General features: G+C 41.2%; 1 non-coding gene across 1 annotated transcript; it reads left to right on the top strand.

Annotated features, from left to right (window-relative positions):
- The first annotated feature begins 2,110 nt into the window (after nt 1–2,110).
- Nucleotides 2,111–2,183, top strand: trnar-ccu (transfer RNA arginine (anticodon CCU)). Its single transcript has one exon. It is a non-coding gene; the product is annotated as a tRNA-Arg (tRNA).
- Nucleotides 2,184–8,065: the final 5,882 nt, after the last annotated feature.

Here is an 8,065-nt window from a genome sequence, read left to right as displayed (position 1 = left end):
TGGTAAACAGCCTTCTGGACATGGATGCACACAAATGTAAAGACAAAAGGAGAGAGGAGCTCAGGTGTCAAAGGAAGTCCCCCGGCAGTCTAAAACTATTACAGCGTAACTAAGAGAGACAGATAAAGAGAGGGCCTTGTCAGGCTAGAACTCTCCCCTGCTAGATTGGGCTCTACTGACTGGCACCCTCCCCCTAGTTTTTTTATTATTGATTTATTGGTAAATTAATCTGACGACTATGAAGCGAAGCAGAGAAGAGAAGGAGTGCCATGTCTGCGGCTATGCAAGCCCCCGCCGATCTAGGCAATCACTGCGACTCCTCACTCCGGGGCGGCTATGGCTCAGTGGTAGAGCGGTTGCCTGCCTATCGGAAGGTGGTGGTTTGATCCCTGCCCCTGCAGTCATTGTTGAAGTTTCCTTGGGCAAGACACTGAACCCCGAGTTGCCCTCGATGCTGGCGCATCGGACTGTGAATGTTTTTCTGATGAGCAGGTGGCACCTTGTACGGCAGCCAGTGTGTGAATTGTGAATGTTTCCTGTAGATGTAAAAGCGCCTTGAGCAGTTGTTAAGACTGGAAAGTGCTATATAAATACAGCCATTTACTCCCTAACTAAAGTTTATCAAAAAGGAGAGTTTTTAGTTACTCTTAAATCTGATGACGGTGTCTGGGTAAACTGCTTACACAAGGTCAGACCAGCACCCGTGACATTTTTTCACAGCCTACGCTCCACGTTTAAATGATGAATGCCGAACTTTGCGTAGGAATCGGTGTACATCTGTCCTATACCTGTTTTAGGGTGGTACGCACGTTTCATAAATGGAGGCCCATGTGAGCACAATAAAGATTTCTTGATGGGAGGTTTCTCGTTATAGTTCTAGTTGTTTTTCAATTCTTCTGGTCACACTTGGGACTATTTCACATCTTTTGTCTGTAGTTCTCTATTCTGTCAGGTTTAACTCGTCTCCCCCACCTCTTTTTTTGTTTTGTTGTTATGTCTCAGCGCCAGCTGTTGCTAGAAGTTATGCTTTTGGTTTGTCCGACCATCTCCACATACGTTACGCATTCCCATTCTTGTGAATGTGATAACAGGATCCCCTTGAGAGAATTTCTTCAAACGTTGCAAAAATTCACATGAACTCGCAAATCAAATGATGAATTTTGGAGGTCAAAGGTTCATGTCAAGGTGACCGGGTCCTCATGTCTTTCCATCCGATTCTTGTGAATGCACTCACATCTCTGAACGCCTAGAGGGAAACACTTTAAATTGGCATACATAACCACTTGGAGTCGCGGATGAACTGATTTCGATTTTGGAAAGCAAAGGTCAAGGTTACTGTTTCATTATGGCTCGAGAACTGTATATATACTTCCTGAGGAAGCTGAGATCCTTCAACGTGTGCAGCAGGATGTTGGAGATCTTCTACCAGTCTGTTGTGGCCAGCGCTCTGTTCTCCTCCGCCATCTGCTGGGGCAGCAGCATCGGAGCCAGCGACACAAACAGACTGAACAAACTGATCAGGAAGGCTGGCTCCGTGATCGGCTGCAAACAGGACACTTTTGAAGCTGTGGTGGAGAGGAGGTCACTGAACAAACTGTTATCTATCATGGATTAACCCGACCACCCTCTCCACCCCACTCTGGTCCAACAGAGGAGCAGCTTCTCAAAGCGGCTCTGACAGCTTCGATGCCGCACGGACCGCTACAGAAAATCATTCCTTCCACAAGCAATAACACTTTTTAACACGTCATCACTGGGTAGTAGATGAGACTTTTGGACACCACACTACTGCACTAATGCAACCTGCACAATTTGGTTTATTTACATTTACATTTTAACATATTATTTAAGCAGTTGCACATTTTTGTTCCCCCATCCTGTACATATTCAATATTTGTTCTTTTTACTTCATTCGTATTATTATTCATGTATATTGTATGTATGTTATTTTTTCCTAGTATTTCATTTATATTTATATTGTGCTTTGTGACTGACGATTGCTGCTGTACACAGGAATTTCCCATTTTCTTGGGATCAATAAACATCTATCTATCTATCATCTATCTATATGTATGTATTCTTCTGAACTGGTCAAGTTGATGCATGTGAAGCCCCAGTGGCCTAATGGATAAGGCACTGGCCTCCTAAGCCAGGGATTGTGGGTTCAAGTCCCATCTGGGGAATTTCAGCAGAGTGGCGCAGTGAAAGTGTGCTGGGCCCCCAACCCTGAGTCAGTGGATTGAAAACCATCCTTTGCTAACTCTCTTCTGCTGTCACAATGACACATAGTAGACACTTGGAAAGGGTGATGCATCAAGAGATTATGACCCTCAACCTGATTTCCATGGTGAAATGAATAATGATATAACTGCTGGAAAAGTTGTTGACAGCGCCATGAAAAGTAATGTTCTCGAGGAAAATCATGTTCTGGCAGTTTACTGTCCATTTTGACAAATCGACATCCACTACCCTATCAGGACTATGTAGTAATGCTGACTTTCCAGTAATGTGATTGGTAAGTAGTTGGGCTGTATACAGTTATGATCATATCCATCGGTTGCATGGACGGGACTTCAATAACCCGGTTACACCGCCTGATCGCTATGTTGTCTTTGTCGTTCGAAAACTATTTGGGCTCACACCCGAAGCCAAAAAATCACACTGCACCTCAAAGTGCTCTCAAGCACTCCCAGCTGTGCGTTTGCAGAAGAGTGCCTTGTTTCCTTTTAGCTTGGAAAAAGGCTTTAGCTTATGACAAGGTGATCAAATTGCACCACTGTGCTACTCATTAGTGTGTCCACTTCAGTTATGTATTGAAGCACATCCTTAGAGCTAATGGCCTTCATTTATCAACCTAATGTAGAAACCAGCACAGATATGAGCACAGAAATCCTCTTGCGACAGGCTTTACATGAGATTCACGAAACATTCGTATCACACCAGTCAGAGAGTAAGAATGATTGTACATTGATAAATGTAGCGGCTGGAAACGATCGTAATTTAAATATCATGCCCCAATATTTTCTCAATTTTGAGGCCTCGGCCCTACTATTTACGACATGGCCAGATCCAGCCAAGAGGTGGAGAATGAAAACCTGACATCTCAGGTGCTCTGGTGCAGCCAGCCACCACCAGGCCCAGGAGAATATGTTGCCTAAGAAAAATGCAATCCTACCAGATGAGGTTGAGGAGATTGAATACACCACTGCCAGGAGAAGGAGAGAGGAGACGCTGGAACAACAGCCAATTTGCTTTTTGGATTTCAAAGGCATTTATGTTGACAGCGACATTGAGGATTGTCATACTCTGCCGAGCAAAAACAAAACGGCCACTCCATTGGTAATAATCCGGTTCACCAACAGAAAGAAAAAGTCAGCACTCCTCAGACATGGGTGGAAATTAAAAGGCACCCAAGTTTATATCAACGAACAGCTCAGCAAGAAAAATGCTGATATTGCCAAGAAAGCATGCATACTCAGAAACAAAACAAGATCCAGGCAACATGGGCAAGAAATTGTAAAATTTACATCAAACTTCATGAGCTGACTTTTAACTGCAGGAGCCTTATCGCAAACCTTTAAAAATCAAACAGTACCTGAAACAAAGGAACAAAATGTTCACAGCATTTGCAATAACAGTGACTTGCTCACGGTAGAACAACCGGAGTTGGTGGAGATGAGGGATATGAACTGTCATTCATCAATAGGAAACAATCAAAGGGTGGGGGGGTTGCATTATATATTGACCAAAGATATTAATGTCAAATAGTTACTAAAATGTATTTTGTTTTAGATACAATCATGGAACGCATCACAGTACAAATTGAAATGGAAAAATCAAAAAACATTCTAATTAGCTGCATGTATAGGAAACCGGGATCGAATAATGACATGTTTATGGAAAAAAATCACAGAAATATTCAGTAAGAGCAATAACAAAATGTTTTTTATCTGCGGAGATTTCAATATTGACTTGCTCAACCCACAAGACCACAACAAAACAACAGAGTTCATTAATCTGGTGTACAGCCCCGGTTTGTATCCCTCAATCACTCAACCAACCAGAATTACAACCAATAGTGCTACACTAATTGATAATATGTTTACCAACGTCAAAAGTGGACTAATAACAAATGAAGTCAGTGATCATCTGCCAGTTTTTGAAAACATACATAGCTACACCAAGACCAGGAAGGACGACAACATGACAGATGAACTGATTTAGATTTTGCATTTTCAGAAGAGCACCTTGTTTTCTTTTAGCTGAGAAAAAGGCTTGCACTCATAACAAGGTAAACAATTGCACTTTATTGCCCTTATTAAACATTTAGGCAATTTTAGCAGTACAATACAATACAAACATAAGAAACTACAAAACAACAATAACTTGGTAATGATGGGAGGACTGTTTGGACCAATTTACATTATAAGGGTGACAAAAATGTATTCCTAAAATGAAAATTACACTGACATCCTGTCAGCCCAAAATTTTTGTATGTTTCTAGAGATGAGAAGAAGGTTTTTACAAAATAAAACCAAATCAAAAAAGTTTCAAACATGTCTTTAAACGTCTTAATGTTTCTCCTTTGGGCCTTCTCCTTCCTACAGTGGGTACATTGTGGTTAGGGTTGGGTACCGAAACCTGGTTCTAGTACGGCACCGGTGCCTTAACACCCGGTATCTATCGAACCGAATAGTAACGGGGATTTGGGGGCCTCATTTCGGTGCTACTGAAATAACAAGGCTGCCTTTTTTGTCATTTAGCAGCAATTTACTGGAGAAATATATTATTACATTTTTTTTTTACATTTAATTTGGACCATATAGCTGTTCATAAATGTTGCTGACTGTCTTTTTGTGCTCCTTTTTTTTTTTTTTTTTTTTTATATACATTTAAAAAGTATTTTAAAAGGATGGGTTCAGGCACCGATTCTGGTCCCTAAATGGTAAAGGGTTCTGAGGACAGGCAGAAAACAGTCCAGCTGATCCACAATAACATACATGCTGCTCAGAAGATAAAGTTACTGCTGGTCAGCCTTTAATGTGGAGAGAAGATCAGAATATAACAACACAGCTATCAGGGCATGAGGAGGAGGAAACAGCTTGGCTCTGAAACATGTTCACAACAATGCAGTGTAAATGCGTTGGTGAGTTTTAAGGGTACTACTACGAGAAAAGGTTTTCCCACATTGTTCACAGCTGTACGGCTTCTCTCCAGTGTGAATACGCTGGTGAGTTTTAAGGGCATCCCCACGAGCAAAAGTTTCCCCACATTGTTCACACCAGTACGGCTTCTCTCCAGTGTGAATGCGCTGGTGTTTTTTTAGGTTACTCTGTACTGTGAAAGCTGCCCCACATTGATCACAGCTGTAAGGTTTCTCTCCAGTGTGAACTCTCTGATGAATATTTAAATATCTTGATGTTGTGAAGGATTTGTCACAGTGCTGACAGCGGTGACGTTTGACTCCTCTTCCTCTCCGTTTCTATCAACAGAGAAAAACCAAGAGAGTGAGTTAGTGAGGTGCCATGCTGTAGAGCTCTATCTTAAATTAGAAACAACATTTAGAGCATGTCTATGGAACATTGTTTGACTGACGCATCACTTTTCTTGATCATCTACCAACCTCAATATTATGGAGTTGCAGTATGGGAAATGTAACATCCATTGTTGGTTAGTTTGTGATAAATAAACTACTTTCGATCAATTTATGTGTGGCCTCCATTTTGTTGCCAGCCTTTAGCCAGCCGGTAACAAATGGGGGATCATCCGGGATTTTTAGTGCCGGGAGAGTTGTAAATATAACATATTCCCACAGATTTTTAGATTTCACTGGTATCTGTAGGGGTTACCGTGTTGTCTTCATGTTGCTGGAACAGCTCTTCTCCAGTAAAGTAAATTGTAACCATTGTTCCTGATAGGCATTAGCAATGTGGAGCACCAGTTGGCCTTTGACCTTTAGTTTTTGGTTGTTGTTTTTGCTAAACCAAACTTGTGTGGACAACTGGTATTGTCCACACAATTGAAAGGAGCATGTTCAAAATAATAGCAGTGTTGTGTAAAATTAGTGAGCTGATTGATTCTGTGAAGAAACAGGTGTCAGTTATGGCCCATAATTAATCTATATACTGTATCTTAGGGCTGCACAATTAATGAAATTTTAATTGTGATCACGATTTTGACTTCCCACAATCAAATTTGCGTGATTGAGCCATTATTTTTTTTAAATGGACATCTTTCTGGAATATCTGTGACATCAACCGGCTCCCCTCAAGGCTGTGTTCTCTCTCCTCTTTTATATATTATGTACACTAATGACTGCCGCAGTGAACTGACCAATAACTACATTGTAAAGTTTGCTGATGACACAGTCATAGTAAGTTTAATGGACACCACTGAAACATCTCACGGCCCTGCACTACCCTATTTTTTAAACTGGTGCAAAGAAGCCTTTTTAGACTTAAATGTTACAAAGACTAAGGACATGTGCATTGATTTTAGACGTCACCATCCAACTTCTGGAAAGACAATTATAGATGGAATAGAGGTTGAAATTGTTGAATCATACAAGTACTTGGGAATCATCATTAATAACAACCTTTGAACTAAACACAGACATGATGAGTTAGAAAAGTCAGCAGCGTCTCTTCTGTCTGAGAAAGCTAGCTAAGTTTAAAGTGGACAGATCCCTGATTACATTGTTTAACAAATCTTTTATTGAGTCTATCTTTACCTTTTCATGTATTTGCTATTATGCTTCTCTGAGTTTAAAAATGAAAAACAAATTAGCAACGGTAATTAAAGTTAGCAGCAAAATCATTGGGATTCAGCAGATGACACCAACTGATCTGTACAACAGACATGTGCTTAAAAAGGCAGAATCCATCATGTCCGATTGTTCTCACCCCCTAAATGTAGAATTTAATTTGCTGACTTCCGGTTCCCGTTTCAGTCAGCCACCAGCCAAAACTAAAAGGTAAAAATTCTCCTTCGTCCTCTCTGCTATCTCTCTGCTTAACTCTGTAAAGACTAGGTAACGTCGGCACATAAGGTACACTGGGGTTTAAGCTTTAAATGTTGTGGCATTTATTTTTGCCATTTGGTTTGATACTGTATTTTAATTGATGTTGTCGTCTTTGTTGTCATGTACTGTGTGTCAATTTTTTGCTACTGTAGCCAAATGAATCGCCCCTTGGGGACAAATAAAGGTTTTTGAACTTAAACTTGAACTTCATAGAACGCTCCAGGTTTTTTTGCATAGCCCATCTACCGCTACTACCGTCTGGTCATGAGCCAATCAGTTGTTCCTGCACCGCGCAGCTTAGTATCTAGATGGAGACAGTCACAGAGGACAGAGTAACGGGAGGAAAACTCAACAGATAGCAGTCGGTTATACGTCGGTCTCAAGGTTTAACAGTTTACCAGTAAACGCAACATTTTGTCCCATCTGTTGTTTTCCAGACAACAGCAGTGACCAGTGCTAGTCGGTGCTAGTTAGCGTCTGTTAGCGGTTAACTCCTCTAGGACGCACCGGTGCTAATTTCCTCGCATCCGCTGCAATGCTGTTTATATGGATATGGTTTAATATTGCGTTAAATGACCCATTTCGTCTGTGTTGAATCTCTCCTCTACTCGCTCTCCTCTTCCTGTCCGCATCTGGCCACACAGCGCCGGTCCACACTTCTGACATTTTACAGTTTTATTTTTTAATTAACACAGCTGTATATTGTTAAGTATGAGAGGCAACCTGTATTTGTACCGGTGTTTCTTGCGCTTAACTCTGCTATCGCGGCCGCCACGGCGAAGAACACAGAAGAAATTATTGAAAGCAACTAACTGCAGTTGGTAGAGTAACAGCGTGAGACGGAGAAGCTGGACCTGGACCAGGACCTGGGCCAGAGATGTGACCCATTGCGAGAATATCATAGTTCATAAAAATGCAAAATGTCTCGTTCCAGACATTGCTCTGAGGAACAGAGGACTTTGATTAAAAAGTTGATATGAGAGGGGAAAACATATAAAGGCGTGCAGAAGATTATAAGCTGCTCTGCCAAAATGATGGAAAACA

The sequence above is a fragment of the Etheostoma spectabile genome, unplaced genomic scaffold (assembly GCF_008692095.1).
Source record: "Etheostoma spectabile isolate EspeVRDwgs_2016 unplaced genomic scaffold, UIUC_Espe_1.0 scaffold00008494, whole genome shotgun sequence".
Lineage (NCBI taxonomy): Eukaryota > Metazoa > Chordata > Actinopteri > Perciformes > Percidae > Etheostoma > Etheostoma spectabile.
This window is presented reverse-complemented; position numbering and strand designations above follow the sequence as displayed.